The 27,835-nt window shown below is 42.0% G+C and overlaps 1 long non-coding RNA gene across 1 annotated transcript in view; it reads left to right on the top strand.

Moving 5' to 3' along the window:
* Positions 1 to 8,435: 8,435 nt before the first annotated feature.
* LOC140608641 (uncharacterized) overlaps positions 8,436 to 27,835 on the top strand; it is a 41,352-nt gene continuing 21,952 nt past the window's right edge. The window contains exon 1 of the long non-coding RNA XR_012010608.1: positions 8,436 to 9,816. This is a non-coding gene — a long non-coding RNA (uncharacterized lncRNA). The remainder of the gene's footprint in view (positions 9,817 to 27,835) is intronic.

Here is a 27,835-nt window from a genome sequence, read left to right as displayed (position 1 = left end):
AAATCTACTGTTTTCAGAAGAAGTCAGAAATCTGTATTTTTTTTATGTGAAAAATACTGATTTATAATTGTTGTCTGATGGCTCATTCCTGTTTATGATTCTTGATATAGATGGCATGATAAAATAGGATAACAAATTCATCATTGCATTGACTATAGACCAGTGTTCTCAAAAGATAGATAGAAGGCATGCACTTGAGATATTTAAAATTTTTTATTTGTGTCTACTTACGGTATACATAATACACTAGAACCACAATACCTACATATTAAATCATAAAGAGTAATTTACAAAGAATGTATATAATTTGGAGAAAGAATGAGAATATCCTGAGAAAATATCTTTTAAAACATCTTACAGATAAAGGTATAGAATCAAAAAAGTTCCGGGAACCTCTGATGGAAACTATACCTCAAGAGTATGTCAGTAAGCCACAGTTCTCAAACTTGGATGGACTGAAAAATCTGGTTTCGGATGCCTATCCCTAGACCTCATACACCATAGTTTCTGATGCATTAGGTCTAGGGTGGGAATGAGAAATCTACCTTTCTAACAAGTGCCCTAAGTGATGTTGGGTCAAAAACCCATGAACCAGACTTCAACACAGACATATTGTTAGGAGTAGAGGCTCTTGAGTCAAAAGGTCCTGGTTTCAAATCTTGGCCCATATTTATCAGCCACTGGACTTTGAGAAAGTTAACTTTAACTTCTGAAAGTCACAAATTTCTCATGTGTAATATGGGAATAATATAAATGGGGCAAAGAAGTTTGTGAAACAATATTCAGCATGTAGGAGAGGTTAAATAAATATTAACTATTTTGTTATGATTGATTTATTCTCAAACTCTGTGGGAGGGATCTGAAGTGTTTCAGGGCAAGGTGAGCTGTCACCCTATTTCTTTTGTCATCCATCTTACAAAAAGCCTTTGTCTGAGCAGGACTCCTCCCTTTTATCATGACCTCCTTTGTCTGTTCTTTCTCAAATTCTTTTCCTCTTCAAAGGTGCCCTTGATGTTCTTTTTAACTTGACTTCATCTCCATAAAACATTCACAGACATGGGCGCTCATCATACTAATCTCTCTACTTATGAATATGTTTGAAATTTTCCTTTAAAAAAAAGTCTTTTAAGGTCTTTGTTCACACGAACTGCTCCAAACGTTGCCCTCCCTAAGGTTAGCTCTGACCAATAGCACATGAAATTTACACCTGGGCAGTGAATTTTAGGCACCATCTCTTGAACTCTCCTCACTGGAGAGCTGCTGTCAACACAAGTATGTACAAGGTCTGAGCCTTATTCATGATCCCAGCATGGCCTTTTCCGTGAAGAACATCAACCATCCTAGCGTGTATAACGTCAGTCTGTCAGAGCTGTCAGGGGGGTTGTTTCCAGGTGGACTGCCATCTCACTGCCGGGATGGATGATCCAGTTGGCTAGGCCCTGTCCTGGGTTCTGGGGCCTGATCCCCAACTCCAACCAAGGTACTCCACAGATAAACGCAGATGATCCTAAGAATAAGGTAAAACTAATTTAGCTAGATGAGCATTCATTATTACTGCTAGAAAATAAATTCAAAGCATATGCCCTAATTTCCATAACTCAGTGCCAACATCTTTGTAAAAAGGTACTAGATGGGGAAGTGTAACTTAAAAATTACCAAGAAAGTTAAAAAAAATACCAGCAAGTGATTTTTCTATTCTCAAGTAAATGTTTGAAAACGTCATTCTCCTAAATACAAAAATTCCAAGTGAAACTTCCCCAAACCTACTACCAATAGGATTTAGGCTATCCTGCTGTAACAAAGAGACCAAAGGATACATTGGTTTACCTCAGGTTCTATTTGCCTCTCTCATCACAGTCTTGAGGTGCTCCAGGGTGTAGGGCTGCTTGGCCATCCCTGCACAGGGCTTCCAACCAAGTCGGGAGAAAGAAGGGGAAGAGCCACAGAGTAGCTGAGTGTTCTCTATCGGTGCACATCTGAGAAGTGCACAAGTCACTTCCAATGACACTCCACTGGACAGAATTTAGTCGCCTAAGCCGCCCTTAACAAGTCTACTGGGACATGCATTCATCACATCGCCACCCAAAACTCAGAGTCCTATTATTTTTTTTTCTTTAAAAATTTTATTTATTGGGCAGCCCGGGTGGCTCAGCGGTTTGGCGCCGCCTTCAGCCCAGGGTGTGATCCTGGAGACCCAGAATCGAGTCCCACGTCGGGCTCCCTGCATGGGGCCTGCTTTTCCCTCTGCCTGTGTCTCTGCCTCTCTGTGTGTGTCTCATGAATAAATAAATAAAATATTTTAAAAATTTTATTTATTTATTCATGATAGACATAGAGAAAGAGAGAGAGAGGCAGAGACCCAGGCAGAGGGAGAAGCAGGCTCCATGCAGGGAGCCTCACGTGGGACTCCATCCCCGGATTCCAGGATCACGCCCCCAGCCAAAGGCAGGTGCTGAACCGTTGAGCCACCCAGGGTTCCCCTCAGAGTCCTATTATTAAAGAAAGGAAGAATAGGTATTGGTGAGAAGTAGCTGATTCCTTCTGGTTCCTCCTCACTTCTTATACAGTAGAAGTGCAGAAACTTTTTAGGTCATCCAAATCCTCAGTGGGAAGTCTGTTCAAGATGATTGTGGAGTATATGGTATTTGGAGTCTGGGTGCAAAACCTGGTTTTCTCACCCATTTGTGTACCTGTAGGCAAGTTACTGAACATCTTTGTGCCTCCACTTTATTATGTGTATTTGGGAAATAATAATAGTATCTATCTCACAGGGTATCATACGAAATAAATGGGGATATATTATTAAAGTGTATAACATAGTTTCCACAATGCAACCCCTTTCAAAAAATTTTTTTTCAAAAACAGAAAAAAAAAATCTTACCTAAAATTCACATGGAATTTCAAGGCCCCTAAGTAGTCAAAACAATCTTGGAAAAGAAGAACAAAGTTGGGAGATCTCACACTTTTTTTTTTTATATAAATCTATTTCTGGATTTTTCTTTTTTTAATTTTAAATTATTTATTTATTTATTTATTTATTTATTTATTTATAAGAGACACAGAGAGAAAGAGAGAGAGAGAGAGAGAGGCAGAGACATGGACAGAGGGAGAAGCAGCCTCCATGCAGGAAGCCCGATATGGGACTTGATCCTGGGTCTCCAGGATCATGCCCTGGGCCAAAGGCAGGCACTAAACCACTGAGTCACCCAGGGATCCCCGATCTCACACTTCTTAATCTCAAAAACATATCATAAAGCTATAGGAATCAAAGCAGCATGGTACTGGAATACAGACTTCTAGACTAATGGGATGGAATAGAGAGCTCAGAAATAACAGTTTCTAGCATGTAGGATGCACTCAATAAGTGTGCCGCCATCATCATCATCATCATCACCATCATCATCTTCATCACTAAGCTGGATTACTTTTCCCAGCCCACTTCTCCATATATTGCATTCTAATGTCAGCCATTTAGTTCAGGTGCATTTCTTTACTTCTTTACCAACTTTGAGTTTTGCAAGTGTTGACTGAGTACAAGGAGAAATGTGATTTAGGCAGCGATTAATTGAGGAAGGGCAGATTCCAATCTTATTGGGCCCCAAGGATTCAACCTGACCAAATCTTTTCTACTTTCCAAGGTTTTAAATAGAAATGAAAAGACTTATTGTTGTCCCATCATTGGGAGTTGGTGGGCGGGCAGTGGTCAGCAAGTCTATACGCAAAGGCATAGCTCACACAAAGCCAATTATGGACCCCTAGGGGCTGTTGTTCAGAAGTACAGAGTCTTCAGAGCATGGGAGGCCATATGCGGCTTGTGGTCTTGAATGCCGCACTGCTGGGTAAATCTTTGATATCTCACTGCACAGAGAACGGAACAGTCAAATGAACAGTGTACAGGGGAACTTTATTGTACAGGTGATTGCAGACCCAACCTGAGGTCAAGGAATAAAATGTTGGGCTGACAGCTCAGAGGTCAAGGCCTGAGCATGCATTTTCCACAATTGCTTCTGGAGTTTCAGAGGAGCTTAATGAGAGCCAACAAAATTTTTGAGTGTTTATTGGTAACTATGCCAGAATGCTGGGTTGACATTCTCTCATGGCAACATCATTTGATGTCCTAGGTGGAAGCAGTTTGCTTTTTTCTCCTCTTAAATAATAGCTACAATTCAAATATGATAAATGGTAATGACCAATTCGAGTTTGATTTCATATTGTAAAAGTGTTAGTCCCAGTTGCCACATTCAGACCACTGTGAAAGTCTACTGCTGATTTTTATTTAAAAGTCTATGTCTGGAAAATGGTCTCTTTCAGTCTTTTTTTTTTTTTAAGATTTTATTTATTTATTTATTTATTTATTTATTTATTTATTTATTTATTCATGAGAGACACAGGCAGAGGGAGAAGCAGGCTCCATGCAGGGAGCCCGACGTGGGACTCGATTCCGGGTCTCCAGAAACAGGCCCTGGGCTGAAGGCGGCGCTAAACCATTGAGCCACCCGGGCTGCCCTCAGTCTTCCTTTTTACCAGGAGATAATTATAAATTCATCAACCTGCAAGAAGGTATAACTGTTACAAACACAGTTAAGAAGGTCATGATGTGTGCTCTTACTGCTGTTATCTAGCAGATAAATTCTATTGGAGTCCCCTTCTTTTCTCGCTTAACCACACCCAGAGCAGTTGGTGGTGACTCCCAGACTTCCAGCCCATAACAGGGAGCTGTCAGGTCATGAGTGCCTGAATCCTTGGTGTCTGCAGTTCCATTCTATGGACCTTGGGGCAACCTGAACCTTCCAGAGAATTAACACAATAGGGAGACTTTTCTGTTTTCCCAGGAATCAGGCCATGATTTGGGCCATGATGAAAACCAGAAAAACACTTGCATGCCTTACCACTCCCACCCTCCAGAGTCAGGGGATGATATGTATTTAGGTAAACAGGCATTAAATACCGATGTGCACAGTTCTGGACTTCAGTGAATACCAGTCCTGATGTCTTAGAGAACAACATGACAGACCAGGGGCTGGGGCTATGCTACAGGCTCAGTTACGGGTTAGAAACCTGGGGTCCCTGAACTCTCCCCGCAGGGATCCATAGCTAAAATCCGAGGAGTCTCTGAACACAAATGGGGGAAAAAAAATGACATCTTTATTTTCACCAACCTTAAACTGAAAAGTGTTTCCTTCCACTATGAATGTAGGCAAGACATCACTGTAGAGGCAGCAGTGCTTTTGATTATAGGAACCACAAATGTATTCATGTCGCATTCGCTGTTGTAGACATCTCAAAATATCATCTATACTCATTAGTACTCCAAAATTCAACAGTTACTGGGCTCACCACTGTATCTCGTTGAATGCAATAATAAAGATGCACATATATTACTGTAGCTTAAATAATTTCTAGTGTTTTTAGTTGACTGTATCTAACATGTCTGGTTTCCTTTGTATTTAATTTTCTTTTTCGAAAAGCATTACTCTGAACCAGTGTCCATAGTCTTTGCTAGGTGGCAAAGGGTGGCCATGACACACACCCAAAAAGCTTGGGGGAGGGGGAAGCCCTGCTCTAAAAGACATCACCACTACACTACTGATGGGACCTTTTCTCTCAAAGACTGGGTATAACTTTAGAATCCTACTCAACATAGTGCATCCGGTAGCCACCAGCAATCAACTAGGATGACACCTATTTACCACCTCTGATCAATAAGAAGGAACTGATATAATGCCAGGCATCTCCTGGCCCCCACAAGGTTCAAGTTGATTTAGAGAGTAGGACCTAACCCTGGATTACATCTGCCCTGGATAGTTCTGCCCATGGGGAAGACTTTAGCTGAGTGTTTGCAGCCGAGCCCCAGGCATCTATGGAGCTTCGAAGCAAGACAGTCTCTGGAAGAAATGATCAGTAGCTCAAAGATTTTTTTGATCATAACACCAGTGTTGTTTAGGAAGCCACCATGTGTCATCCGTGTGTTCCCTGTAAAGCAGCTACCAGTATAGCAGTGTGCATTGGTACAATATTAAAAGCTCCTGGAGCTCCTGGGTGGTTCAGGTGGGTAAGTGTCTCCCTTTAGCTCGGGTCATGGTACTAGGGTTCTAGGATAGAGCCCCATGTCGAGCTCCCTGCTCCCTGCACCACACATTCTCTCTCTCAACCTCTCTCTCAAATTAATAAATAAAATCTTAAAAAAAGAAAGCTCCTTTCCAATTGGTAAATAGACAGTGGCTCAAGCTCCCTGAATGCCCTTTTACCACTCTAGCCACGTCAGGCCTAGGGAGCCCTGGTCAGCACTAGAGGGAAATAGCCTTATAACTGGCTAAGGCTCCGGCATGCCTGAGGGTGTCCTATATGTCCCCCATCCTCCCTCTACTTCTCACCATCAATGATGCTATGAGTACATTCAGACACCAGTCCCTCTGGGAGCAGGATTGTTGTCCTGTAAGGAAATATGTCTAGTGCACACCTGGTCACCCCAAGGCTGCTGTGTCCTGCTGCCTACTGCCAGGAATCACTTTTACTTGGCCTCTTTGGGTCCATAGTGTACAATAATGGTTGAAATATTTTGACTATTCCCCTTATCACAGCCACTCTACCTGCCCCTAAATATCTGCCACTTTGACCAAGCAGGAGTTTGCACTTACTGAAATGGTTGTGTAAGGGATTCCAGTATCACTTCTCCATATTTTCCTTGTTTACCACTGGATGACTTGGAATTCACAAAGAAGGGCAGTGTTGCACTGGAGGGGAGGCGGCTTCTAGGCACTTCGGCTGTGTCACATCAGCTATCATTCTTTGAGCCAAACCTATTCACTGGGGCTCAACCACTGTAGTCCTTGGAGGGCTAAGGCCATGGCATCTTTGTTCCATCTGAGTGCACCTCTACTACTACCTCTAACAACTGCCCATCACTAAGATCTAGGTTTGGATCTCTGAGTGAAATTGGCTACAGAGCAGCTCTCCACCCCAAGAGGGGGCAGGGATAGGGCTTTTTTTTTTTTTTTCCCCCAACCCACAGCCCTCATATATGTAGATAGCTTCATTATTGCTTTAAAGTTTGGTATGAAAATTAACAGAAAATTTGGGAAATTTGATCCAAGAATGTCCCACCCAAACATTTTCTTCACAGTCTGGTATATTATTTCAGACCCTAAATGGTGAAAAATGCCTTTTGAACATCATTCAACAACAAAGTGTGTGCTGATTTCTGTGGTGTGCTGCTGAGCTGTTGCTAATGGCACCGCAGTTGTGTGCCAGCTGGGAGCGGCTTTCCTTCTCTTCCAGTGGGCTGGGCACTTGCAGTCAAAATAGCTGAGTGGATTTTTTTCTCTACCACTTCCAAGCTGCATGCCTTGGGGAGCCACTTAGGCTTTCCAAGCCTCAGCTATTTATCTAAAACGAAGCTGGTGTGGGGTTTAAAGGAATGTAAAAGGCCCAGCCCAATGGCTAGCATGTAATAAGAACTCAGTCATTTGTTATTTTTGTTGTTTTAATGCTCTTTGGTATTTCAGTGAGCCAAGAGGCTGCACGCAGGCAAAGCAATGGCGCATTTGGAAGGATGTAGGGAAGGCTCAACCTTATTATTACATAATTGTTGCCGGAAATTCTCCATTAGAGAAACATTCTTTGGATAATCACTTTTTATTTTAAAGATTTTATTTATTTATTCATGAGGGACACACACACACAGAGAAAGTGAGTGAGAGAGAGAGAGAGAGAGAGAGAGAGAGAAGCAGGCTCCACGCAGGGAGCCCGACGCAGGACTCGATCCTTAGACCCGAGGTCACGCCCTGGGCCAAAGGTGGCGCTAAACCGCTGAGCCACCTGGGCTGCCCAGATAATCACATTTTTTTTTTGGATAATCACTTTTTAAAAACGCAAATACCTCTCCGTAGTACTTTATTAAACTATTAGCATTAATTTACATTGATAGGATATGTGGGATTGGCCCAAAAACATAGCATGTCCTAAGCTTTCCCTCCCCTGGGGATTGACAGTAAAGGGAGAAGCAGAAAAAGGAACAAGAGAGAGAGCGCGAGCTGGAGAGGTGGGGGTGGAGACTGGGGCCCACTTTGCGCCGCGGGGCCTGAGCACTGAGAGCTCTAAACAGAGAAAACTGGAAGCGGATAATATTTAGGGGGAAAAAAGCTGAAGGGAGAAGGCAAAAAAAAAAAGGAGGGGGAAAAAGTCTAAACAATTCCGGCCGTGCTTGACACAATCCTTGTCTCAGGTTGGTTCTGCAGGAGCAGACGCCGCGAAGATGGAGCTTGGGTTGCCCTGGTCCTCCTAGGGGTGCACACCTGGAGAGGCAGGTGAGCGGAAGTGGGGGGGCGGGCCGGCCCCCGCCGCGGCCAATCACGTGAGGAGCCCTGGGCTGACCCCGCCCCTTCCGGCCTGCGGCCCAAGGCCACGCCTCCCCGCGCCTTCGGGCTGGGCCCGTCCATCTTCCCCTCGCGCCGAGGCTCCTTTCCGATCCGGTTGGCGGCGCAGTTGTCTGGGGCTCCTGGGCCTCGCGTCCTGAGGGAGACGGAGGAGAGCGGCGAGCGGAGCACGACCCTGAGTTCCCGTCACGCTCCGCCCCACCCGGGAAGCCCGAGGTTCTGGGCACGAGGCCGTCACCGCGGGGGGCGGGGGGGGAGGCGGGAAGGCGCCAGGAGGGCGGCGCCCCTGGTCCTCCGGCCCCACGGCGGGACCGCGCGCCTCCGCGCCCTGAGGGCCGCAGGCAGTTGCCCACCGGATGTGGTAAGTCGTCTTCCTCCCGCCGGTTCCGGGGCTCGGGGAGCGAGGACCGCCGGCCGCCTGCACTGTTGCCGCCTGGACGCCGGGGCTCGTGGCCCCGCGGAGCCTCCATCCGGATCGCTTGGTCCATGGTTCCTGCTCGTGGAGACGCCGCGGGAAGGCTTCGGCCTGGGAATTCAACCGCACTCCGGAGGGTGGACGCCGTGCCCCAGGGGCAAGGCCTTGGCAAACCCTCCCGGGCGAGCAGCTGCTCCTGAGGAACCAGGCGCGAGCCGGGCCGAACCTGCTGCTCCGCTGATGTGACGTGGCCCCTGGTCTGCTGCGGTGCCTGTGCGACCTCACACCAGGGGACACAGCACCCTCGGAGCCCCTGACGGTGTGGCCCCGTGCTCCCCTGTGGTGCCTGTGCGACCTCACACCGGGGGAGGGAACACCTCGGAGCCCTTGACGGTGTGGCCCCGAGCTCTGCTGCGGTGCCTGTTCGACCTCACACCAGGGGACACAACAGTCTCGGAGCCCTTGATGGAAGTGGCCCCAAGCTCTGCTGCGGTGCCTGTGCGACCTCACACCATGGGACGGAACACCCTCGGAGCCCTTGAGGGTGTGGCCTCGTGCTCCCTTGCGGTGCCTGTTCGACCTCACACCAGGGGACACAGCACCCTTGGAGCCCTTGATGGAAGTGGCCCCGAGTTCTGCGGTGCCCTGTACGATCTCACACCAGGGGACAGAACACCCTCAGAGCCCTTGACGGAAGTGGCCCCGTGTTCTGCTGCGGTGCCCTGTGCGACCTCACACCAGCGGACACAACACTCTCGGAGCCCTTGGTGTGGCCCGGGACCTGCAGCTGGGAAGGGCAAGCCTGTCCTCAGAATATGTGGCTTTCCCAGGATCCAAGCAGGATCCAGGCAGCCCAGTTGAGGTTAATTTGTTGCCAAGTTACCTAGTCAGTCTCTTTGGGGTCGTGGCACCATACCCGAGGCTCAGCGCTGGTGTCTGTTGCTGGACCTTCAGCGGTGCCATTCATGGACCTTATACTTCTTCTCTTTACATTCGAATTGAATCACCGGTAGCAAAATCAGTTTGGTAAGTGAGAGTCCATGAATACCATGCTCCTGGCCCAGGTATTGCCCCCATCTTTTCCACTGTGACCAGATGCCAGCCCTCACATAGCTGATGGCAAAGGGTGGCAGGCACCAACTGATGTGGTTCTGTTACCTGCTTGATTGCTCATTACCTTGTCTCTGATAGACACTGTCTGGTGGATGCCAACATAGGATACACAGACCTTCATACTTTGTGTCCTTGCCCATATGTCTGACTACATGTTCTTTGCTAGACCTCTTTGTCCCCCATCTCCTGATATTTTTCTTTCCATGCCCCTGTCCAAAGGCTGGCCCTTTTGATGCCACCTGTGAATCCATAAGTATATTCTAACCTTAAGCCATTTCTTTTACTACACAAAATGAATAACCAGGTGTACCTACAGGAAGAATTTTCCCTTGCCACTGTCTTGCAAGGCCACCTCCAAGTGAGGCTGAAAGGCAGCTGCTGTCTATTTTCAGGTTGTCCGCACATACTGACATGACCCATCCATAAATCAAGCTTAAGCTTTCTCCTCCATCTTCAGTTAGTCATACAGAATCACCCATGCAGCCGTAAAGTGGGAGCTGAGGAAGGGAAGCTGGTGCAATAGTAGCGGGTATGTTGGGGTCTGGTCTCCCTTCTCATGCAGCTTGCTTATGCCCTCTGATCCTGTTCATGCTCAGTCTGGACACCACTTTCATTTTGTTGGGCCAGTCCAACACTGTGTCTTTTTTTTTTTAAGATTTTTTTAAATTTATTCATGAGAGACACAGAGAAAGAGGCAGAGACATAGGCAGAGGGAGAAGCAGGCTCCTCGCAGGGAGCCTGACGCAGGACTCGATCTCTGGACCCGGAATCACGCTCCGAAATGAAGGCAGATGCTCAACCGCTGAGCCTCTCAGGCATCCCCCAACACTGTGTCTTAATGGGGCTTAGGATGGGCAGCTCTAGAAGCTGGTCCCTTGGTGTCCTATGTCAGGCACTCTGTCTCTACCAGTGCCCAGGAGCATGCCAGGAGTTTTTTTCCCCAGAAGACATGGCCTTGCTCCCAAGCCTTAGGGACCTATGTTATGATTCTTTCAATGGGGCTTGTCACATACTTCACACATCGTATTTTCCTTCCATTGATAACACCAGCGGATCCACTGAGTCATATGACTCAAACAGGAGGGCTGCTTGCATTGGAGTCTGGACTTGCTGCAGATCCCTTCCCTGTCTTACAGCTCTCAAATCCAGCCCCTATTCACCCCACTCCATATTTAGGTCATAAAAGTATTGCTAGCGGTATAAGACGATGTCTCCAGAACCCAGAGACACCTACATGGCATTGGGCATCCTTCTTCATTATAGTTGGTGAAAGATGTAATAGCTTGTCTTTCGCTTTGGAGGGGATGTCCAGCATGTCTCTGACCATACTTTTTTTTTTTAGGACCATACATTTTTTTTAAAGAATTATAGTTCTTGTATAGGTTTTTTTTTTTTAAGATTTTATTTATTCATTCATGAGAGACACAGAGAGAGGCAGAGACACAGGCAGAGGGAGAAGCAGGCATCATACAGAGAGCCTGACATGGGACTCGATCCAGGGTCTCCAGGATCACGCCCTAGGCTGCAGGCAGCGCCAAACCGCTGCGCCACCGGGGCTGCCCTAGTTCTTGTATAGTTAACACGTAATGTTATATTAGTTTCAGTGCATGATATAGTGATTCAGCAATTCTGTATATTACTCAGTGCTCATCAAGGTAAGTGTACTGTTAATCCTCTTCACCTGTTTTACCCACCCTCCATCACCTCCCCTCTGGTAACCATCTGTTCTCTGTAGTTAAGAGTCTGTTTTGTGGTTTGTCTTTCTTTTCCTTTGTTTTGTTTCTTAAATTCCACATGTGAGTGGTGAACTCATATGGTATTTGACTTTCTCTGATTTATTTTGCGTAACATTATACTCTAGTTCCATCAGTGTCATTGCAAATGGCAAGATTTCATTTCTTTTTTTATGGCTGAGTAATAATCAACCCTGTGTATGTGTATAACATATGTGCACACATACCAAATCCTCTTTATACATTCATCTATGGATGGACACAGGCTGCTTCCATAATTTGGCTCTTGTAAATAATGCCTCAGTAAACATAGGGGTGTATATCCTTTCAAGTTAGGGTTTGTGTATTCTTTGGGTAAATGCCCACTAGAGTAACTACTAGAACATGTTAGTTCTATTTTTATTTTTTATTTTTTTAAAAATTTTATTTATTCATTCATTCAAGAGAGAGAGAGAGGCAGGGAAACACAGGCAGAGGGAGAAGCAGGCTCCATGCAGGGAGCCCGATGTGGGACTTGATCCTGGGACTCCGGGATCACACCTTGGGCCAAAGGCAGGCGCTAAACCGCTGAGCCACCCAGAGATCCCCTATTTTTAATTTTCTGAACAATCTCCATACTGTTTTCCACAGTGGCTGCACCAGTTTGTATTCCCACCAACAGTGCACCAGGGTTCCTTTTTCTCCACATCCTTGAAACACATGTTCCTTGTGTTTTTTATTTTAGCCATTCTGACAGGTGTGAGGTGATATCTCACTGTGGTTTTGATTTGCTTTTTCCTGATGATGAGTAAGTAATACTGAGCATCCTTTCATGTGTCTGTTGGCCATCTGGATATTTTCTTTAGAGAAATGTCTGTTGATGTCTTCTGCTCATTTTTAACTTGGATTGTTTGGGTTTTGGGTGTTGAGTTGTATATTCTTTATATCTTTTGAGTATTAACCCCTTATTGGATATGTCATTTGCAAATATCTTCTCCCATTCAGTAGCTTGCCTTTTAGTTTTGTTGATCACTTATGTGCAGAAGCTTTTTATCTTGAAATAGTCCCAATAGTTTATCTTTACTTTCATTTCCCTTGCCTCAGGAAACATATCTAGAAAAATGTTATTATGGCCAATGTCAGAGAAATGACTACCTGTGTTCTCTTCTAGGATTCTTACAGTTTCAGGTATCACATTTAGATACTTAGCCCATTTTGAATTTATTTTTGTGTATGGTGTGAAAAAGTGGTCCAGTGTCATTCTTTTGCATGTAGCTGTCCCCAAATAATTATTGAAGAGACTCTTACCCATTACTTATTCTTGCATCCTTTGTTGAAGATTGACTGTTTAATTGTGGGTTTGTTTCTGGGCTCTCTATTATGTTCCATTGACCTGTGTGTCTGTTTTTGTTCCATTACCATATGGTTTTGATTACTACACCTTGATAGTGTAACTTGATATCTGGAATTGTGGTTTCTCTAGCTTTTTTTCTTTTTAGATTGCTTCGGCTGCTCAAGGTCTTTTGTGGTTCTGTACAAAATTTAGGATAGTTTGTTCTGGTTCTGTGAAAAATGCTGTTGATATTTTGATAGGGATTGCATTAAATCTGTAGATTGTGGGGCACCTGACTGGCTCAGTGGTTGAACATCTGCCTTTGGCTCAGGTTGTGATCCCCGGGTCCTGGGATAGAGTCCCACATCAGGCTCCTGCAGGGAGCCTGCTTCTCTCTCTGCCTATGTCTCTGCCTCTCTCTGTGTCTCTCATGAATAAATAAATAAAGTCTTTAAAAAATATATGTAGGTTGCTTTTGGAGTAGTATGGACATTTTAACAATGTTTGTTTTTACAATCTGTTATCATGGGATATCTTTCTATTTGTTTGTATTGACTTCAGGTTCTTTCATCAGTATTTTATAATTTTCAGAGTACAGGTCTTTCACCTCTTTGGTTAGGTTTATCCCTAGGTATTTTATTTTCTTTGGTTCAATTGTAAATGGGATTGTTTTCTTAATTTCTCTTTCTGCTGATTCCTTATTAGTATATACAAATGCAATGGATTTCTGTACATTGATTTTGTATTCTGCAACCATACTGAATTCATAGTAGGTTTTTGGTGGTCTTTAGGGTTTTCTACATAGTATGACATCATCTGGAAACAGTGCATGTTCTTCCTCCTTACCAATTTGGATGCCTGTTATTTCTTTTTCTTGTCTGATTGCTGTTGCTAGAACTTCCAGTACTATGTTGAACAGAAGTGGTCTTGCTTCTGACAAGTGGTCCTTGTCTTGCTCCTGATCTTAGGGGAAAAGCTCTCATTTTTCCACATTGAATATGATGTTAGCTCTGGGTTTTTAATTTTATTATTTTTAAAAAATATTTATTTATTAGAGAGAGAAAGCACATGTGTGAGTGGAGGGAGAGGTAGAGGGAGAGACTCTCCAAGCATACTCCTTGCTGAGTGTGAAGCTTGACACACGGCTTGAGCCCATGACCCACGAGATCATGGCCTGTGCCTAAACCAAGAGTTGGAGGCTCAATCAGCTGAGCCACCCAAGCACTGCAGCTGCGGGTTTTTAATATATGGTCTTTACTATGTTGAGGTATGTTCCCTCTGAACCTACTTTGCTGAAGGTTTTTACCATGAGTGGATGTGGTACTTTGTCACATGATTTTTCTGCATCTATTGAAATAGTCATATGATTTTTATCATTTCTCTTATTGATATGATGTATCATGGGGATGGATTTGTTAATATCAACCCACTCAGACATCCCAGCAGTAAATCCCTGACCAGAGCTATCCCTGAAAGGTATTGCCAATTAAGAGAAGGTAGTACATTTTCTACATTTTTTATGTTTGGATTTCTAAGATTTCTCTTTGAATATTTGGAATTTCTTTTAGGTAAACAGTGGTAATTTGAGCAAACTGTTCCAGAGAGGTTAACGGTATCTGAGAGATGTTTGTGACTGTGCTATTGGCAGTCCAACTTTCCATGGATATGAAGCAACTTTGCTATCTACTGTGGCCAAGGATTGTGCAGCTCCCTAACACCACAGCTGCATGAGCTAATCCACCCACCTTCCTACCTACCTACTTATCCATCCATCCATCCATCCATCCAGTTAACATTTACTAGTACATATTGTCTGTTAGACCCTGTGTAATTGGTGGATACACAATGGAAAACACAATGGTTACCATCCTTATCTGTAAGCTTATGGTATATTGGTGAGGAAATCAAATAAAAAGTCCTTTGCAACACAATGTGAATCTCATGCTATCAGAAGTAGCATAGGATTATGAATGAATGAAGGTCTACCCTGATAATTAATCCAAACAGTGCTCACTTCATCCAATCCTTTTTCTATATAGATGGCCTTCCTCAGTTTTCTTTCTTCCTCTTGCTCCCAAATAACCATTTTCTCTTACTCAGTTAACTTTAAGATGAGTAATAAATGAGGGAGTAACAGGAATATAAAATTCTTACTCTATATAAAGCATTTTACTAAAGTACTCTTGGAATATTATAATTTTATATCAGATACTTGCTGCTGTATTATAAATAAATGACCATACTGTCAAGATCACAGTCACATGAATGTTCTAGAAACATTGTAGCAAGAAGCTCAAATTCATTGAAATAATTGGATTAATTACCTTCTCTTCTGAGATTTGAGATTTTTCTTTCCCTAGTAACTCTCTTTAGACAAGTTTTATTGCATAGCCCTAAGCATCTGTCTCCATCTGTCTTAGATGGCTGGTTCGGGTTTTCCTGTGTGGTTTTAGCAGTTCTGGAAACTTGTTTGCCATTATTCCTTCAGTTCTGTTACAATTTGAGGTCCTTTGAAAGACAAATGGTTTGTTGCTGCCTGCATTATACTGACCACATCCTCACCTGTGTCAGTGTACTTCAGAGTTCCTTTATTACCATATCGTCAATCTCTGTAATAATGACTGAGTTTTTAAGGATTATAGATTTTTTTTTTAACTTACGTAGTCTCGTAATTTAAAAGAAACCTGATGGGGCGACTAGGTGACTCAGTGGGTTAAGCATCTGCCTTCAGCTCAGGTCATGATCCTGGAGTCCTGGGATCAAGCCCCATGTCGGGCTCCAAGCTTAGCAAGGAGTCTGCTTTACCCTCTGCCACTCTCCCTGTTCATGCTCCCTTTCTCTCTCTCAAATAAATAAATCAAATCTTTAGAAAAAAATTAAATAATAAAGGAAACCTGGTATTCATACTTCAAGAAGATGTGGGTAATTTCTAAGATTTTGAGTCCTTTGAAGTAGGATATTGCAGGAAATATAACGTCTTAACATTAAAAAAATTAGAAATGAGAAGAATTTAAGAAACATATAGATCTAGATATTGCTTTGAGAGATGAAAGAAGGGCGATTGAGTGCTATTGATTTATAGGAGAAATTTAAATATTATATAATCATTTCTGCAGTAAAGACTTCATTATAACATTTGAACATGAGATCAAATATCATAGTTTGTTTCCAACCTAAGTATTGCTTTAAAAGGTTTTTGAATATTCCATTTGTTTGTGCATGAGCAGAGTGGTATCTTCAAATTCAAGCTAATTAAGGAAAAAACACCTAAAAATTTTACTCAAGATTTCTAATTTGTTATTACTGTCAGTAGCACTCAAATTATGTCAAAATCTTGACTATAACTACATAATGTGTTTATATTGAAATGAAGACAAGAAAAAGATGTGCAGAATAAATATAAAATACATTGTGAGGGTGCCTGGGTGGCTCACTAGGTTAAGTGTCTAACTCTTGATTTCAGCTCAGGTCACAATCTTAGAGTCATGAGATCAAGCCCCATGTAGGGTTCCATGCTTAGTGGGGAGTCTGCTTGGGATTCTCTCCCTTTACCTTTGCCTTTCCCCTCTTCTCTTTCTCTCTCTCCCTCTCTCCCCTGCCAAAATAGTAACTGGTATATACTTATATACTTGTAAAGCAGCTTATAGTTTTAATTAAAAGAAGCACACAAATAATACAAGTGGTGGAACACATATCTGACAGAATTTTCATGTAACCTCATGATACAATAAAGTGAAATAGGACCTCTCTTTCGGTCATGTTTTAACTTTTTATTTATGAGCCCAAATCATAATTTTTCTGGGCTATAGAACCTTCTGGGTTACTAAGGTGACTTAGGGGTTGTCTATGTCCCACGTGCCCAAATCTAGCTGCAGGCTAGAACCAAGTCATTTATGTTAATACTAGTATCTCTGATAGATGGACTCCAGGGTTATGCCAGCAGGGGCAGCTCACCCCAGTTTCCCTAATTGTAACAGGTTTTAATTCAGGCAATAATCAGAATTGAGCCCTCTTAGCACCTAATCTCTTAAAGGAGAACTCTATTCTTAGGGGTGCAGTAAGTCAGAATGAAAGACCTTAAATAGCCACCCACTCCTTTATGCCCAGATCTGAGAATAGGGTATTTTTTCTGGATGACTTTGCTGTAGTCCAGGAGGGGAAGGTGGGGGGGTTCTTCTGTGTAGAAACAGCAGGTGGTATGGCAGATGCTCTGCCTCCCACCTGTCTTTGGGGCCAAGCAGGGGAGTCCCTTGACATAGTCGCAGGAAAGGCATGAAGAGCTGAGTCAGGTTTGACATGGCTTTTCTCAAGTAGTGTAGAGGCCCCTTCCAGTGACTCATCAGCTTTCCTGGTATGATGTGGTATATGTGACATTGTTATAATTATGAGATCTTTTTCTCTATTTCAGAAGAGGAACATGTTCTGAGATTGATTAAATCCTGTATCTGGTTGACTGTAAGGGATTCAAAAAGGATAGCCCTTTTATGTCTCTCTTCACTTTTTTTTAAACATTTTATTTATTTGATAGAGAATGCACACATGCACAAGCAGGTGGGAGGGGTAGAGGGAGAGGGAGAAACAGACTCCCCACTGAGCTGGGAGTCCAATGTGGGAATTGACCCCAGGATCCCAGGATTATGACCTGAACCAAAGGCAGGCACTTAACCAACTGGATACCCTCTGTTCATTTTTTTTAGAAAACACATGATTGGGCACCCCGGGTGGCTCAGCAGTTTAACGCTGACTTCGGCCCAGGGCGTGATCCTGGAGACCCAGGATCGAGTCCCACGTCGGGCTCCCCGCTTGGAGCCTGCTTCTCCCTCTGCCTGTGTCTCTGCCTCTCTCTGTGTATCTCTCATGAATAAATAAAATCTTTAAAAAAAAAACAAACATGATTTCTGATTTGTATATGTGCTTAGCAAATTCTCCAATCTTTCTCCTTCTTTATTGATTGAAGACCTGTGGTACACAATGCATGAGGTTATACTGTTGGTCAGAGGACCTTTGGAACATTTTTGTCCTTCTTAACTGTAGTCATTTGATACAAGCCCTGTGGACATAGGTTTGCCAGAAATGGGCCATTTACATGATACATAACATTTCAAGGATGGATTTGCTAACATTTCACTAAGAGTGCTCAATTTGTGCTTAAAGCTAAGAAAAGTTTAGTAATTCCAATTATCAATGAAAATGAATAAAATATAGAACAGGTTATTGTACATTAATATGAATATGAGCTATGAGACATATCTGGAGAAGAGAACATTTTTAAGATTACTTTGTTCTGGGACTTGATACTGAAATTTTAGATTCCCTGTCTTCTCTTATTCTCTTTCTCTCCCCCACCCTTCTTTCTCTGTTACAAAGTTTGTTGCTAACGGACATTGTATTGCTGTTTTAATCAAGTAGGGGAATGTTTGGTTTGTTTGCTATTTTATTTGCCTGGTATTACAAGTCCATTCAAATATATATTGATGTGGGGGGATCCCTGGGTGGCTCAGCGTTTTGGTGCCTGCCTTTGGCCCAGGGCGTGGTCCTGGAGTCCTGGGATCTAGTCCCACGTCGGGCTCCCGGCATGGAGCCTGCTTCTCCCTCTGTCTGTGTCTCTGCCTCTCTCTCTCTATGTCTATCATGAACAAGTTAATAAATAAATCTAAAAAATATATATATTGATGTGATATTTTCTAAAGTGTTCTTAAGCTATGATATATGTGAATTTTCTTTATGGAGTCACACTTAAGGATGCATTGTTACTTAACATTATTATACCCGTTGTTATAATACACTAGTGACATGTGATATTTTTCTTTTATTATTATTATATAAAACATAACCGAGGTACCTGGGTGGCTCAGTCAGTTAAGTGTCAGCCTTTGGCTCAGGTCGTGATCTCAGCGTCCTGGGATCCAGTCCTGCATGGGACTACTTGCCTGGGAGCCTGCTTCTCCCTCTGCCACTCCCCCTGCTTGTGCTTTCTCTCTCTCAAATAAATAAAATCTTAAAAAAAAAAAAAAAACCAAAATTATAATTAAAGCAGTTGAACAGTACATAAAATATAGAATGTAATAATCTCAGATATTGCTGATTATAATTCAATATAATGAACTATTTTTAAATTATTCATTGATACTTATTTGCACTAAAGGGAAGCTTATTTTGAGGTTTTTGGCTATCTGCCTAGACGATTTAGTGTAGGTAATAAAACAATGCTGAATTCTATAGTAATATATGTGTATGTATGTATATATGTATATATATACACACACACACACATATACATTTCATTTCTTTTTGCAGATTTCCTACATGAATGAGGAAAGTTTACTTTACCAGTTAAAACTTGTTAGTGAAACTACTCATTTGGGTAGGGAAATCATGAAGTATATATAATGCCCTGAGGTTTAATAAGCAGTTTCTGGAAAGTTGCAAGGCTGTTGTTGGGTAGCTATTACTATGAGGTTGTTATTATTTGATTAGCTCATTACAAAGGAGTCTTTCTCTGAGATTTAGCCATGGATCATTGTCTGCATTTGAAAGTTTTCTCTCCTTAGTTGCAGGAGTAACCCAGCCATTCACTGTGGAGGATCGACCCAGGGATATCGCCATCTTAGGTTTGTAGGAAACATCACAAGTTTGCTCAACCCCTTTTAAAAGGCTGGTTAAAAGTGAATTTCCACAGCCTATTTAGGGAACAGAGAAAAATTTTCTTGTTGATAATCCCAGAAAGAAGTCTTGAATATCAAGAAGTATATTCCATTTTTGAAGAGTTAGAAACCTGGTTAAAAAGTCACTTTTGGGGGATCCCTGGGTGGCACAGCGGTTTAGCGCCTGCCTTTGGCCCAGGGCGCGATCCTGGAGACCCGGGATTGAATCCCACGTCGGGCTCCCGGTGCATGGAGCCTGCTTCTCCCTCTGCCTATGTCTCTGCCTCCCCCCCCCCCTCTCTCTGTGACTATCATAAATAAATTTAAAAAAAAAAAAGTCACTTTTGGTGACATATCTCCGTCATTAGGAACAATCCTTCTCTTAGTATATTTTGCCTCAGGTCCAGCCCTACATGTACCTGGAGTGCCAAGGGAGGAGGAACACCTAGAAGATTGAAAGAAGCATAAAAAACGATGCAGCCTAGGTGGCTGGACCCTGAAGATTCATAGGGATTTTAAAAAATAGTATTTATTCTGAATTGTTTTAATTATATAAAGAAACAATAGAAGATTTGAAAAATACAGAGAAGAACAAAGAAGATTTAAGATTTTAAAGCCTTTAGTAATTCTTTATAAATAATACTGTGATGAACATCTTTGTGCATAAATTTTGTGTGTGTCTATTTTCTCAGGATAAATTCTGAGAGCTGAAATTGTTCACTTTAAGCCCTCTGAAACTTACTAACTCAATTGCCCCCCAAAGAAGTCAGACTGATTTATCTTCGTACCTACAATGTTTGAATCCCAAAGCTCCTGCATCCTCAGACAGACATAGGGAGACAATAGTGTTGTCCATCTTGAGGGTCACACGAAGGCTACATTCAGGCTACAAAGCCACTGCTACTCCAGGATCATAGGAAGCAGCTATTTGGGAATTGTTAACAGTCAAAACTATGTCACACAAAAGTTCTTTCTTCGTTTTGCTATCAATCTCTGGGATTCTTTTTTGTTCTTATTGATGGTATTAGTTTTACTTAATTTTACCAAAACTTAATATTATTAAAGCCTCGATCAAAACCTTATCAATTCCCACTGGGATGAATATTAAAAAAATACAGATGGGGCACCTTGGTAACTCAGTAGGTTAGGTGTCTGACTTTTGATTTCAGCTCAGGTCATAATTTCAAGAGTTGTGAGATCAAGCCCCATGTCGGGCTCATGCACTGGGTGTTGAATCTGCTTAAAATGGTCTCTCTCTCTGCTCCCCCCACACAGACACTTTAAAAAAATACAGATAATAACAAGTGTTGGTATGGATGTGGAAAAAAATGGAACCCTCATACTTTGCTGATTAGAATGTAAAATGGTGCAGCCACTTTACAAAACAGCTTAGCACTTCCTCAAAAAGTTGAACAGAGAGTTCCCATGTGACCCAGTAAATCCACTCCTAGGTATATACCCCAGAGAACTGAGAATTGAAAACGCATGTCCATGCAAAAATTTGTGCACAAATGTTCATAGCAGCATTATTCATAATAGCCAAAAAGTGGAAACAACACAAATGTATGCATCAATTGATGTATGGTTAAAGTGTGGTGTGTCCATAGAATATCTGGTATTACTTGCCACTAAGAAGGAATGAAGCACTGACACATGCTATGACATGGGTGAACCTTGAGCACATTATGCTAAGTGAAAGAAGTTAGTCACAAAAAGCTCCACATGGTATGATTCCTTTATATAAAATGCTCAGAATAGGTAAATCTATAGTTAGAAAGTAGATTAGTGGTTTCTAGGGGATGGAAGGAAGGGAAAATAAGGCATGACTGCTAGTGAATACGGGATTTCATTTTAGGATGATGAAAATGTTCTGCAATTAGATAGTGATTGATAATGGTTGCATAACTCGGACTATACTAAAAAGCCTTATTCAACAGAATAAAACAACCACAGAGAGACATGCATGGGAATGTTTATAGCATCCACAATAGCCCCAAACTAAAAACCCAAATGTCTATCATCTAGAGAATGGATAAACAAAATATGATATACCCATACAATGAAATACTATTCAATGACATATTGAAATAAAGTACTGACAGGTGCTACAACATGTATTAGGATGAACTTCAAAAACATAATGCTAAGTGAAAGAAGTAGGAGCAAGAATCACATGCTGTATGATCCTATTTAAAGAAAATATCCAGAAAAGGAAAATTTATAGGCATAGAAATAAGATCTGTGGTTGCCTAGGGCAGTGGGGATTAAATGTATGTGGGCACTGGGGAGCTTTATGAGATAATGAAAACAAACTAACATCCTAAAGCTGGGTTTTGGTGATGACTACACAACTACAGATTTATCAAAAATCATCAACATAAATGTATAATGGGTGAATTTTATGGTATATAAATTAGATCTCAATAAAGCTGTTAAAAAGAAAAACTTGACCAGTAGAATTGGCTATAAATTCCATTTGACATTCCCCAAATTCCTTGCTGTAAGGATGAACATTTTCTACATGCCAAAGGGTATGAGTGGAAGAGGAGTTGCAAAGATGTTTTGAGCAATAGTAGCATCAGATTTCTACTCAAGAAACTGATTTGAAAAGAACAAACCTCACTTAGATGTTGCAGTGCCAGTGTGCCCCTCAAAGCACAGGATCCTTAAGTACCAGTAAGACTTCAGAGAGTGCTAGAGACTGAATGTTTTGTCATCCTCCCTCCACCTCTGAATTCATATGTTGAAACCTAAACCCCAATGTGATGTTATTAGGAGATGGGGGTCTTTGGGGTGTGATTAGGTCATGAGGGTGGAGCCTTCACGAATAGGATTAGTGCCCTTGTAAAAGAGACCCTGGAGAGATCCCTGGTCCCTGCCAGGGAAAAGGTGACCATTCATGAACCACCAGACACCACATCTGTCAGAGTCTTGGTTTTGGATTTCCCAGGCTCCAGAATTGTGAGAAATGTTTGTGTTGTTTATAAACCACCCAGTTTATGATATTTTGTTATAGCAGCCCAAACAGACTAAGACAGGGAATAATTTAATCTCTCTCTACCTCAACTTGGTCACATGTAATATAGTGATAATAACACGGCACTGATTACATATCCAGATTTTTGTAAAGGTCACATAATGTGTGGATAGTGCCTTGGAAAGCAGCAACCCTTATGTAAATATCTGGGCTTTTTAATCATGGGTCTATGTAAATTACTTGGAAACACAGTGGCTGTCACACTTGCTGAGAGGTCAGAACACTATTTACTCCTGTGTCTAGCTAATTTCTTCTCTTTAAGTCTCAGCTTCAATGTTACTTCTATAGGAAAGCTTTCCTGACCTCTCTCACAATGTTTCTAAACTTTTCTGAACATACTGTACCTACTTCTACCATTGCAGTTAAGAAAAAAAAAAAGATTTTATTTATTTATTCATGAGAGACAGAGAGAGGCAGAGACACAGGCAGAGGGAGAAACAGGCTCCCTGCAGGAAGCCTGAGGCAGGACTTGATCCCAGGACCCCAGGATCACAAACTGAGCCAAAAGCAGACACCCAACCACTGAGCCACCCAGGTGCCCCTTTTGTAGTTTTTATATGTGTTGTAAATACTTGCTTACTAATCTGATTTTCAGATCCTTAAAGACAAGGATAACTATGTCTGTGTTGCTCACCATTTGTGTCCTTAGCACTTGTCAAAATGTCTAGCACATAGTAGATGTGCTCAATAGGTATCTGTTGAACGAATAATTGGGTGAATGCCTGGAAGTCATGATGCTCTTTTAGAACAACACAAATATGGATATATTCAACACCATGATACCAGAGAGGAACAAGTTTATTATCAGGCCATGTGTACCATACTTACACAAAAATGTCAAAAACATACACACAAACACTTGTGCCCATGGAGGGAACCTGAGTTGATGAATAATGTATGAATGATTATTTGTCTCAATAACCAAACATTTTTGTGCATATTTTCCTATCATTCTTCTTTTTATTCTATTCAGACCCATTGCTCCTGCAGTTTTCTTTTATTCTTCTATCACCAACTTTTCTCTTTTTTTTTTTTCAAAGATTTTATTTATTTATTAGACACACACACACACACAGAGGCAGAGACACAGACACAGGCAGAAGGAGAAGCAGGCTCCATGCAGGGAGCCTGACATGGGACTTTGATCCCAGGTCTCCAGGATCACACCCTGGGCCGAAGGCAGTGCTAAGCCACCCGGGCTGTCCTCTCTTTTAGATCACACTCGTCAGTACACAAACAGGCTGTGCTACCCCTGTTCTTAAAAAATAACAACAACAAAAACCCTTAAATTTTAAAAGCTCTTTGACCCCACATCTCCCTCTGACCGCTGTCCCATTTCTCGGCCTCTTTTTTCTTAAACTCGAAAGATTGGTCTGCGCTCCCCAGTTCCAGTTCTACTCTCCTTTCCTGAACTCCTAAGAAAGGATTTTGCTCCCCTCATGTACCAAAACTTGTCTTTTTGAGATCAACAAGCACTAGTATGCTGCTTATTCAATGGCCAACTCCTAGTCTTCCTTTTATTTGACCCATTAGCAGCATTTAACCCATTTGACAGAGTTGATCGCTCCTTCCTTCTTGAAACTATTATTCTTCACTGGGCTTCAAAGACATTGCACTTTCCTGGCTTCCCTTCTTCCCTTCTAGTGGTTTCTTTTTTTTTCTTTCCTGGTTCTTTCTAGTTGTCTTGATCTCCAAATGCTGGAGGGCTCTTGGCTTAGTCCACAGACCTGTATTCGCCATCTACATTCACTCCTTTGGTTGGTCTCATGCAGGCTCATGACTTGAAATACCATCCATGGACCATCTATGCCCAGCTCAGACCTCACACCTCAACTCTAGATTCAAAGAGCCCAATGTCTACTGGACATACCCACCTGGATGAGGTTTCTAGAGCTCTTAAAATGTTCAAACCTAATCTGGCTCTTTGTTAACTCTCTGACCTATTTCCTATGACTCCTGGGTGTCCACTCACTCTGTTCTATGCTTTTCTAAACACATTAGGCATACTTCCACTTCAGAACCTTTGTAATTGCTTTTCCCTTTTCTTGGAACACTGTTCCTATAAAGCTACATGGCTTGCTTCCTCTCCTTCGGGAATTTGTTCCAAGATCCTGTTTTTACTAAGGCTTCCCCTGACTACTCTTTTAAAAATAACAGATCACTCTAAATCAAGCCCTTCCCACCCTCCCTTCTTATCTTATTTTTCCAGATAGCCCTTAATCACCATCTCAATATTATTTATTTGCTGATTTGTTACTTGTCTTCCCTCCCTAGCTTGTAAATACCACAAGAGCAGGGATTTTTAAAATCACTCTTATTTGCTGTTAATCCCTAAGGTCTAGCTAGAATAGTGCCTGGTACATAATAGGCATTCAATAAATATTGTTTGAATAAATAAATCTTAAAGTGTTTAGAAATGTAAAATTTCCTTTAGGACTTAGGGTCATCCAATTTGGGTAGTCTTTCCTGATTAACCCTTTCTTCCATTCTCATTGGAGCAGAGTTTTATGCTTTCTCTTCTACTGCTGTTTCTTGCATGTACTCTTATAATTGGAGTCTTCACACTGAATTCTAATTTATTTATGTGGAGGCTGAGAAAAATTAAGGCCATTCCACCTCAAGTTTAGCATTAGCACAAGTACAGCCATCTTAGGCCCCTCTGAATAAGAACTGAACTTTATGGGAAAAACTGCAGAATGTCCTCGGCAGGGAATCCCATATCAGAAAGACAACAGAGCCCACACCCATGGCAGAAAGCCCCATATTAGAATGAGAACAGAGCTCAATGCCCTTGAAAGCTCCATATCAGAATGTAAACAGAACTTGAGAAAATCCTCCACCCATTCTGAAAATCCCCTAGACCAGCCCATTAAAAAACCCAGCTGTAACCCACTTCCGGGGTCCAAGTCCCTGCTCCGCTGTGTCGGGTATACTTGGACCCAAGCTCCAGCTTGCAAATAAACCCTCGTGCACTTGCATCGGTGTCTGGCTCCTTGGTGGTTTCTCGGATTCACAATCTTGGACACACAATTTATAAATATGTCTGCCTTCCTTTCTACACTTTAGGGCAGTAGCTGTATCTCATCTATTTCTAAATCCCCACCACCTTGAATAGTGTCTGGAACTGGTTAGACGCCAGTTAAATGTCAGTTAGAATGAATTGCCCACACGTAGAAGAGTAGATGCAGACATAGAGCATGGGACATTTGATTCAAAGCATGATTGAGTTTGTTGTTCTACTATGTACGGTTAATGTTACCCTCCTTTTCTCTCAGCTTACTGAATCGTGGGATCAGAGTACTTCCACTTGGCATGTGAATTACAAGTAACTAGCTGTCTCCTCCACCTTCTGCCCCCTCTACACAGTAAAATCTCCCCACGTCCCACTTTCTGGAGTTAAGAACAGAGGCATACTCCTTGCCACTCTTCTTTGCCTGCCTCCTTCTCTGCCTGCAGCACCCCTCCCTCCATCTGGGGCTGCTGACAGGACTGCCTCATCCTGGTCCCACCTCTCTTCTTCATTCCTGAGTGTAGGATCCTCCAGGCTCTGCTCTGGGTGCCTTTCTTGTTTCATATACTCTTTCTTGATGATCTTATCTAGTCCTTCACTTCCACCTATGAAAATACCATCAAACCTATGATTTTAGAGAGAATTTAGGACTATTTTGTATTAAGCACCTTCTAGACAACCTAAAATTTGGCCTCACAAACTTTGCATTTGCAAGCTATCTGCACAATTTCCACCTTACCAGACTATTGCCTTTATAATGTAATGTTGCTTAAAAACCAACATGCCGAGATGCCTGGGTGGCTCAGTGGTTGAGCATCTGCCTTCAGCTCAGGGTGTGATCCGAGTCCCGGGATCAAGTCCTGCTTGGGCTCCCTTCATGAAGCCTGCTTCTCCTCTCTCTGCTTATGTCTCTGCCTCCCTGTGTGTCTTTCATGAATAAATAAATAAAATCTTAAAGCAAACAAACAAAAACAACCAACATGCCTTTTTTCTTTACCTAGCCAAAGAAATAATGTCAATGAAATCAAGGCTTTCTTGTGCAATATATATATATACATATATATATATGCAATATATATCAGTATATATATACTTATACACTTATACTTAGTAAATAAATAAATATATATACATATATATGTGTGTGTGTATATATATATATATATATATATAGGTAAAACACATGAAAATAAATAGAAAACATTAAAATGAGGTTTCTGTGTGGACCACCTAAAATCCTGCAGTGTATGTGTACCATGCTTTGGGGACTTGGATTTAATGCAGCATTTTCACTTTGCACGGAATGAAGTTGAAAATCAAAGAGACTTAGCAACACAACTTAGGCCACAATTTGAATTGGCAGTGAGCCTTGACTCCACCCTTGACCCTGAGACCTTCAGCCCTCTACCTTCTCCAGGACCAGAGACTAGTTTTCCCAACTCCCTGCTCTCATATCTCCTTAGATAATCCCAGCAGCATATTAGATTTGGCCCTAAACAGAACTCCTTTTCCCCCCATCTCAAAAGCTGTTCTCCTCTTGGCTTTCATTATCACTACCCAGACTCCAAGCATCTGCTTGATTCTTCCACTCCTATATCCAACTGCTGAGACTGTCAGTTTTACTCCCTCATTATCTGGCCTGTCAATGGCAAAGCTGTCCTGTGAAACCCAATGGCAGCCAGCTTTCTCACCTCTGAGCTCTCTTAGTACTTTGTATGCTTCAGTTTGTGGCATTTATTAGATACTACCTCTCCTATTCATTTTATCTGTAAATTTATCTACAAACTTTTCTTTTTTGAGGAAGCATTTAATTATTATTGAATCTCCAGTGTCTTACACATGTATACAGTGCTCTGTGTAAATGAATGTTTGAATGAATGACTGAATCAGTCAATCAATCAATCAGTCGACGAATGGATAGATGAGTTAACTACAATTAAGACAAGGTAAAAGCAGAATAGGGAGTTACGATTTTAAAGTAATCATTTGTTAATATTTCAGTAGTAAACTTTTAGAAAACAACTTACATGTAAGTTTTCTGGATGTTCTATGAACTTAAAGGTAGTATTAGTATAGAGTCAGTCGAACTTGGCTCCAGGTATGAAATATGAGATATTTCTAACTCAACGGTACCTGTAAAAATCCAACTTGTTATTGATCACATGTGACGTATAACAAAGGTATAGTCTGTTAGTC

The sequence above is a fragment of the Canis lupus genome, chromosome 18 (assembly GCF_048164855.1).
Source record: "Canis lupus baileyi chromosome 18, mCanLup2.hap1, whole genome shotgun sequence".
Classification (NCBI taxonomy): Eukaryota; Metazoa; Chordata; class Mammalia; order Carnivora; family Canidae; genus Canis; species Canis lupus.
This window is presented reverse-complemented; position numbering and strand designations above follow the sequence as displayed.